Source organism: Anoplopoma fimbria, unplaced genomic scaffold (assembly GCF_027596085.1).
Source record: "Anoplopoma fimbria isolate UVic2021 breed Golden Eagle Sablefish unplaced genomic scaffold, Afim_UVic_2022 Un_contig_8052_pilon_pilon, whole genome shotgun sequence".
Taxonomy (NCBI): Eukaryota; Metazoa; Chordata; class Actinopteri; order Perciformes; family Anoplopomatidae; genus Anoplopoma; species Anoplopoma fimbria.
Genome location: NW_026552890.1, coordinates 417 through 9,146, shown reverse-complemented (window position 1 = coordinate 9,146; position 8,730 = coordinate 417). Strand labels below are relative to the sequence as shown.

Below are 8,730 nucleotides of genomic sequence, written 5' to 3'. Positions count from 1 at the left end.
GGTTGCTGATCCGATCACTGATGCTGTGAAAAATGACAATGTCATCATCCATGTTGGGCAGCACCTGTTGAACAAGGGTGGGATGTCAGCCAAGAATCAACAGTGTGTGCGTGACAAAATGCGAGAAATGGGAAGACTGGTTCATAATGCCAGAAAAGTTACCCCCTTAAAAACAGTGGAGGATTTCATAAATCCAAAGAATTACTTGCAGGTGATCAAAGCTGTCAAGGTGACTTGTGGCTATGACAGTGATTCTCACAAATTCACAATACCATCACTTGCCAAGAAAATTGGCCATACATTGGTCAAAGTCAGCAAACTCCTAAAAGCTCAGGGCTTGATCATGAACAACCATGAACTTGTGAAAAATGCCACTGAGTTTCAGGAAGTCCACAACGAAAGGTGGAATGAAATGATTTCTGCGACAGCACTACGTAACCTCAATGAAGCAAAGTGGAATGTTCCCACTCTGATGCCGTTCACAGAAGATGTGCAGAGACTGCACCAGTTTCTCAGTCAAAAGCAAGAGGAGTACTGCAAAGAACTCTCTGAAAGTCCTTCCACAAAGACCTGGATAGACTTGGCAAAGGTGTGCTTAGCACAGATCATCCTCTTTAACCGTCGCAGGGAAGGAGAAGTGGCAAGCATGCCCTTGTCTGCATTTTTGTCAAGAGACAAGTCTGATCATCACCAGGATTTGGACTGGGCACTGTCAGAAGTAGAGAAAAGACTCTGCAAACATTTCACAAGGATTGTGATCAGGGGAAAAAGAGGTAGACCGGTTCCTATTCTTGTGACTCAGAAAATGCTCAGTGCACTGGAACTCCTGGTTTCAGAGAGAGAGGCTTGTGAGGTACTCAAAGAGAATTGCTACATGTTTGCAAGGCCAGCTGCTAAAACGCATCTCCGTGGTTCGGACTGCCTCCGTGCTTTTGCAGTAGCATGTGGTGCAAAGTGTCCCAAGGCACTGACCTCCACCAGGCTGCGGAAACATGCTGCAACACTCTCAACGGTTCTCAACATAACGGATACAGAGATGGACCAGTTGGCTAACTTTCTTGGGCATGACATTAGAGTCCATCGTGAGTTTTATCGACTACCTGAGAAAACACTGCAGCTTGCCAAGGTTAGCAAGCTTCTCATGGCCCTTGAGCAAGGAAGATTGGCTGAGTTCCATGGCCAAAACCTGGATGAAATCACAATAGGGCCAGATGGTATGTTGTTTTGTCATTTTTCTTTTGTCCATCATGCTTTTGTTTATATTTGCTAATCAAGTTTTTTATATCTCCTCTAGACATGGTCATTTGTCCTGTTGAGACTGATGAGACAGCTAAAACCAGGGGACGACACTATTCATCTCAAGGTATATATTCATTTATCTCAAAAGAAGTGTTTACTGTGTGTGTTTCTCAATGTCCTGTAATCTTTGTCTTTGGCAGAAGAGACTCTTCCACTGACAGAAGAAGAAGGCCCCCACTGACAGAGGAAGAAGGCCCCCACCAACACGCAAGAGAGATACACCATCAGCAGCAGAAGATGACCGTGTCGGAGCCGCAACACCTGTTGAAGGTTGTTTTTTTTAATTCCTTCTTTGATTTTAGCAGAATAAGTACAATGGACACCAGAAAATTACAAAAAATATCTCAGACATGGCCTTCTCTTCATCAGAAAACAGCAGCCCAACTATCATAAAGGTGAATATAGCTTTGGCCACTGTAACTGTAAGCCTGAATGCATTAAACAATGGCTGGGTAGACAGTGAAAAATATCTGATACTGCTGGTTCTGTAATTCTGAACATCGACGTGTCCCTGAATCGAGATCGAGGGTCCATTTTCGATTAATTGCCCAGCCCTACTGGTACCTGGATGTACTTTTTTTTTTTTTTTTTTTTTTTTTGCTCCTTCAGGTTTCCACAAAAGCAGCCTCGTACTTTATAAAAAGTGACCTCGACACATTGCAGACACTGATTGGTTCCGAGTTTTGTCACAGACAATAACCACGCACGGGGTAAAAGTGTCTAGGCGTCAGTTGCAGCAGCCAAAAAGGGCACGCCATGCTCTTTGGGGGAGCTACAAACCTTCATGTTGCTCACTTGCGAAACGACAGAAAGGCTGGATGACTCCACTCATATCTAGCAAGTGGACCAGCAGCTTTATGGAAGTCCTGTGCGTCATCCAGGGGGTACTATTTTTGCAGTGGAAACTGTCCCCCCAAAAGGTACCAGCTTCCAAAAGCGAGTAGAGCCAATACCGCGAGTGGGAACGTGGCTTAAAGGAGAGATTGAAAGGGATAAGATGTGACTTAAATAATAGAGAAATTACAACATCAGAAATTAAGTCCACATCTTTCAATCTCATCAAGCATACAATGAGTCCCGCTGCACAAAGGCATTTCCTCTCATGTTTGTTTCCTTGTCTGTATATCTAACAAATATATCATTCATCTATTTCATAGAATCATCAGCAGAGGTGAGGAATGCAGTCCCATCAGTGAGCAAGAGGAGCAAGCCACTTTCTGGAGATGATGACCGGCTCACAGCTGTGATGTCTGTCAAAGGTGATTTAAATCTTTTTTTTTTCATTACAAATCAGATCAACTCAAATGTGAATTGCAACAGCAGTACGCTCGCAGTGCCACTGCTTAAAGCTAATGGGTCTGGTGATGTTCCATGGTGGCATAAATCACTGGGTGCCAGAACACAGTAATAATCTCTGAACATCGATGATCTTGTGTGAAATGGTGACTGAACCATGTACAGTCCTTTGTGTGGTCAGGTAAACAAGATATGTACTACATAAGTGTAAGGTCTATGTGTTGACATTTTTTTCACCCACTCACAGGTAAAGCTCCCAGGAAAAGAAAACCATGGCAGGACGAAGAGGTAAAAGCCGTTGAAAAGCATATGAAGCGGTTCATCACTTCATGCATCGTCCCTTCAAAGAGAGACTGTGAAAAGTGTCTAAGAGCTGAGCCAGCAGCTCTCAATAATCGGGATTGGCAAATGTTAAAATATTATGTATACAACCGCATCACAGCGTACAAAAAGAAAGTCCAGCATTCCTAATGTTTAAAAAAGGCTGATTCTGCTAGTTTTGTGAGCAGTGCTTTGCTTATGTCTTCACTGTTTTTCTTAGCTTGATACTTGAAAGCTTAAAGTTGGGGCCAACGTGGCAGGCCATCTGTTTATTAAACAGTGACAATTATTTCAATTGATCTGGAGTTGGTCCTTATTGATAGTCATTACAAAGAACTACATCACTCAATGATGGTTTGAAGCAATATCACATGAAGAGGTCATTATGTGCTAAATACTACTGTATTATTATTCTGTGCTATTGCCATTATACAGCGCTTAAAAGAGTGGACGGAAATGCAGATAAAGAATTAGGACAGAAAAGATTTAAGTATTTTATTTTATGACAAACAAAAAGGTACAACCATTGGTTACTTGACGTGGCTCCATCTTTTCCTGGAGCCTCCAGTACCTCCTCCTTGCTCTCTAAGCCCAGTAGCTCCTCCTTGCTCTCTAAGCCCTGCAAGACAGTCTTATTTGTTAGGTCCAACTATTATTGGTTCTAATAAGATAGTATCACTAATTGACATTATGACTCTACAATTATGTAACATTTGAAGCAGCGTCTTACTGTCATGAATTCCCTTGCTTCAAGTCCTTCATCCAACAGCTTCAATGTGGTGATGGCCATGAGGCTGTGGTTGTTGCGAACAGCTGCCTTCTTGCTTTTTTGTACAACCTTGGAAGCATCTTTGCAGTGGACCACGCACCATCATGCCAGTTGTGAGGTACAAGGTTCTTGCGTCAAGTGAAAGGTTGCACAGTAGTTTTTTTTTCAGGGAAGTGACTGATGAGATGCCTGACTCTCCTACATGGCACCTCTTCCATTTTTTGTCCTCCTGATGTGTCCTTGCGGTTTTTAGTTGATTAAATGTACTAATTTATGGTTTGAGTATGGCATATTAAAATCAAAAGTAAATTTAAGATTTTTTTAATGATAATAACTGATAATAATAACGATGGACATGACTTTTTGGGGACCAGTATGGTCCCCAAAAAGTCAAGTATGAAGGTGTGAATTATGTAAATTCTTTGCAAATTCATGCAAATTCGGTCCCCTATCAACACATTGACTTGATTTTTCAGTGGTCCCCATATATGATGGGGAAAACATTTTAATGGAAATTTGCAGGTTTTAAGGCATGTATAGGCTAACTAAACAGTAGTGAGTGTGCTGAATTTTTTTCACACCTCTAGCACCTCTAGAAAGGGTGGTCCCCACCAGTGATGATTAAAAAGTTGGTCCCCAGTAGCCATAATAATAATAATAATAATCAATCCTTTATTAGTCCCACAATGGGGAAATTATTTCTCTGCATTTAACCCATCCCGGAGGAGCAGTGGGCTGCAATGAAGCGCCCGGGGAGCAACTTGGGGTTAGGTGTCTCGCTCAAGGACACCTCGGCATGTTGCCGGTAGAGGGGCTTGAACCACCAACCTTGTGGTTACGGGACAAGCGCTCTACCTCATGTGCCACAGCCGAATACGCCGAATACCAGTATGTGTGTGTGTGTGTGTGAGAGAGAGCCAGCGGTGTGTCTGTGCAGCATAATTTTGGTAGGCCTATTACCTCCGCTGTGAACATATGGGAGGATATCTGAATGATGAAATTGTGAAAATAAACTACCATAACTTGTACTCCTTTTGTCAGTCTTTCCTGAGTCGCACTAAGTTGTCCGGTATAACCTGTGTGGTTTAAATTAGGCATACACCTCTACAAATCAGTGCAGCTATGGAACGTTCTGAAATGTATCATTTTTTTTCTCACGGAGCGGGAGAAAACAATGATATTTCATAACTTTTCCAAAAGGCTACCAGTTACGGCGCGTGAACTCCGTTTTTCTCACGGAGCGGGAGAAAACAATGATATTTCCAGTTACGGCGCGAAGCAGCTACTCGAATACGAAATGTCAAAGTGGGGGAAGTATAAAAAACATTATAGGAAGGAGTGGGAGTCTGAAGATGCTTTAAAAGCATGGATTGCACCTGTCCTGCAGGATCCGTCCAAGGCAAGGTGTAAATACTGCAAAAGCGAGATCCGGGCTCAACTACGGGACCTTAAAGACCACGCAGAGACAAAAAGACACAAGGCTAACTGTCTCCCGAACGTCAACACTAGCATCAAGTCCTTTGCTAGACCAACAACCAGTTTGGATGGGGAGATATGCAATGATCAGAAGAGAAGGGAAATTAGAGTGGCAACATACGTGGCATGCCACACATCGATAAATGCTGTGGATGATCTGTCAGACATCCTAGAAGAGGAATTCGGGAAGTTTCGGATGCACCGCACCAAGTGCACGGCTATGATTAAATCCGTGCTGGCCCCTCACTTTAGGGATGAGTTAAAGAGCGACATCGGTGAGTCCCCGTTCTCCCTCTACCTAGATGAAACTACCGATATAACGGTGATCAAGCTGCTGTGTATATGTGTTAAGTACCGCTCTATCAAACACGGAAAATTCATCAGCACTTACCTGGGGCTGGTTGAGTTGAGTGCCGCAAATGCCAGGGCCATCACAGACGCGATACTTGCCTTCTTGGAAACCTATGGCCTCAACATCAACAACATGGTGGGAATCGCCACGGATGGAGCCAGTGTTATGGTGGGGAAACACCACTCGGTGTTCACTCTGCTGAAGGAATTGCTGCCCGACCTGAAGTTGATTAGATGCGTGTGCCATTCCCTGGATATTGTAGCGAAGAAGGCCATGGATCACTTGCCAAGCAATGTCGACTTCATGATAAGGGAAACCTTCAACTGGTTCAGTCACTCAGCCAAGCGCCAATCAGAATACAAACTTCTGTTTGAAACACTCAATGATGGACTGTGCCCACTGAAACTACTCTCACCATGCACTACCCGTTGGTTAGGTGTAGCGGATTCCATCGACAGAGTTTTACAACAGAAGGATGCGCTGAAGCTGCACTTTGGTGTCGCTGCTGGTGCTGAACACTGCTACACAGCCAGACTTCTCAGCGAAATGTACAGCGACCAAGCAAACGTGCTTTACATGCAATTCCTCCGTCCTATCCTGGGGGATATAAAAGCCGTCAACAAGATCTTTCAGCTGGAGACGGGGGACTCACTGGGCGTCTTTCGTGATCTTGAGAGACTTTACTTGTCCACGCTGAAGAGAGTCGCCAAGCCCAGTGTGTTCAGAATGAACAGCGACTGTCAACTTAAAGATCTCGACTTGGCAGCAAGCAGCGTATACCTCTCGGCCGAAGATGCTGACTTGGGCACCACGTTCCAGGAAGAGCTCAGAGCGTGCTCATTGGCCCCCGAAGCGAAACAAACCATCTCTGCGCGGTGCTTTGCGTTCATCAGAGAACTGCTGGTGCAGTATCAATCGCGCCTCGCCGACTCGCTCGATATGCTGCGTAAGATGGAGCTGCTCTCCCCCAAGTCAGTCATTTCCACCATGGACAGACCAAGGGTGAGGGAGTTACCAATGGAGTTTTTTAGGTGCTCCATTGACACCTTAGACAGCCAGTGGAGAAACGTCTCATCCGCTGGTTTCTATGGTGATCAGCCCATCGACGTGTTCTGGATGCAGGTCGAAGCGTTCAAAGACGCAGGAGGAAATGCGTGTTTTAAAGACCTCGCATTGGGTGCCATCCGCCTGCTGTCCTTGCCCATCTCGAATGCGCACGTGGAGAGAGCGTTCTCTCAAGTTGCGCTCCTGAAAGACAGCACGCGAAATCGAATGGGACTCTCCCTCCTGTCCAGTCTGATGGAAGTGCGCGCCGGCCTGTCCAGGAATGGATGGACGTCTGCTACATTCAGACCTCCCAAGCAGTTGTTGGAGAGGCTTAATTATTCAATGTATGAGTAGGCCTAACAGCTGATGCTTAACACGCTGTTTTATATCTTGAATGCTGGTTATCCTGTACTAGTTCTGTTCGTTAATTAGGCCTAGTTCATTTATTCATTCATAAGGGGCATTGTGCGTATCAGGGGGAGAATACCCGCAGTTAAAAAAAGGACTTCCACACTGATATGAGAAAAAATAATAATTTGTAACACTATGAATGATACGTGTCATGTGATTAATGAATTCTTTTGTTTCAGAATTTAAGTATTACTCAAATATTAAATGTTTTCATGTGAAATACGGTGTTGGGCGTTTTTTTGCAAAAGTGGGCGGGTTTTGGAACGTGATTGGGCGGAAATCGCTCTACCTAATCTGGCAACACTGAGTCAGGATAGCGGCAGTGGAAGATATTCACCCGAGACTGTCTTCTGTTTGTATTCACAGGTGAGAGAAGTACACAAGCGTCATATACATAATGTTAAGTTCGCTCGCTTTTGCGGTGCCATGTTTTCATGTTTAGGAAGTGTTTATTGTTGACATATAAGGCAGCTAACTAAAGCTAGCATCAGTAGCTAAACTAAGAATGTCGAGCCCGCTAGCTCTTTGGCGCCAGCGTGACGTCACTAACCTAGCCGTATAATTGCATTGTTCCATGCAGGCTCGTACACAGATAAATGTTTTGTCCTGTGCTGGTGATAAGCAGTGCTTTATTAGTTATGTTAAGCTGTACATTTTAGGTTGTGTATTTATATTTTGTTTAACCTAATTACAGTTGTATTTAGATAGTCTCACTGATGTATGTTTGGCAGTGACACTGTAATTCTTTAGAGAAGCAAGTTAGTGAAGCCAAGAAAGGACAGTCAGGATAGCGGCAGTGAAAGATATTCACCCGAGACTGTCTTTCTGTTTGTATTCACAGAATTAAAACTCATCTGGCGACTGAATGGAAATTGTCATCATTCAGTGTGTAACATTAACACAAAGTAAAAGGAGAATTAGGGGTAAAACGTCAATGGAATTAATGTGACTTTTAAAGAAAAAGGGCATTTAGAAATAAAAATGTCTATTATTAAATGAAACATTTTATGAAAAGGAGTTGAGTTTTCACAATAGTTTGTTGATTTATGTAATATTCTATTGTAGCGTTGTTTATTAGTAGCAGATTTAATAAATAATAAGTAATTAATATCAGGATATGTAACTAGTTTAAACAACTCAATTAGGATTTAGAAACCCTTAAATTAGTATAAAACAACGATGGTACTCGAACTTACTACCATTAGTTTACCTAATGGAATTTGACATAGGACTTAAGTTGGATGCCACCCTATTTTGGAAAAACAGGGAAAACTTCAAAAAGTGATATTAATCAATTATATCTTAATCTCAGGGAGTTCTTCTCAAGGTGTACATTGACCTATTATTTCATATACACACAAATCAAATGATCAAGTTCTTTATAAATGAAATATTTATTAGACATTACTAAACTACTAAACATAAAATAAACAGAATAACGAATAGAATGAAGAGTAAACAGAATTATGAACCACAACTAATGAAAAGGATTGAATGTGACCAGGTAGAATCAGTGACTCATATCATTGACTGATTAATTAACATTAGTTCAAATGATTTAGGCACCGTTCAGCAACTGAGAGTTCGAGAAGCACCAGGGAAGATTGTGAAGCATCTTTGTATTAGTTTAAGTTAAATCTAATTTTGATCTTTTGGTCTAAGATATTTATTTCTAAGATTATTTTATAACGTGACTTAAATTGACTTGGTCTAGGAACATCAAACTCGTTTACATCTGGAAATGGTATTGTTTCACCCG

The 8,730-nt window shown here is 42.5% G+C and overlaps 1 long non-coding RNA gene across 1 annotated transcript; it reads left to right on the top strand.

The window, feature by feature from the left end:
• Nucleotides 1-1,511: 1,511 nt before the first annotated feature.
• On the top strand, nucleotides 1,512-3,052 carry LOC129116242 (uncharacterized). The gene is made up of 3 exons (XR_008533463.1): nucleotides 1,512-1,569; nucleotides 2,457-2,558; nucleotides 2,843-3,052. It is a non-coding gene; the product is annotated as an uncharacterized LOC129116242 (long non-coding RNA).
• The last annotated feature ends 5,678 nt before the right edge of the window (nucleotides 3,053-8,730 follow it).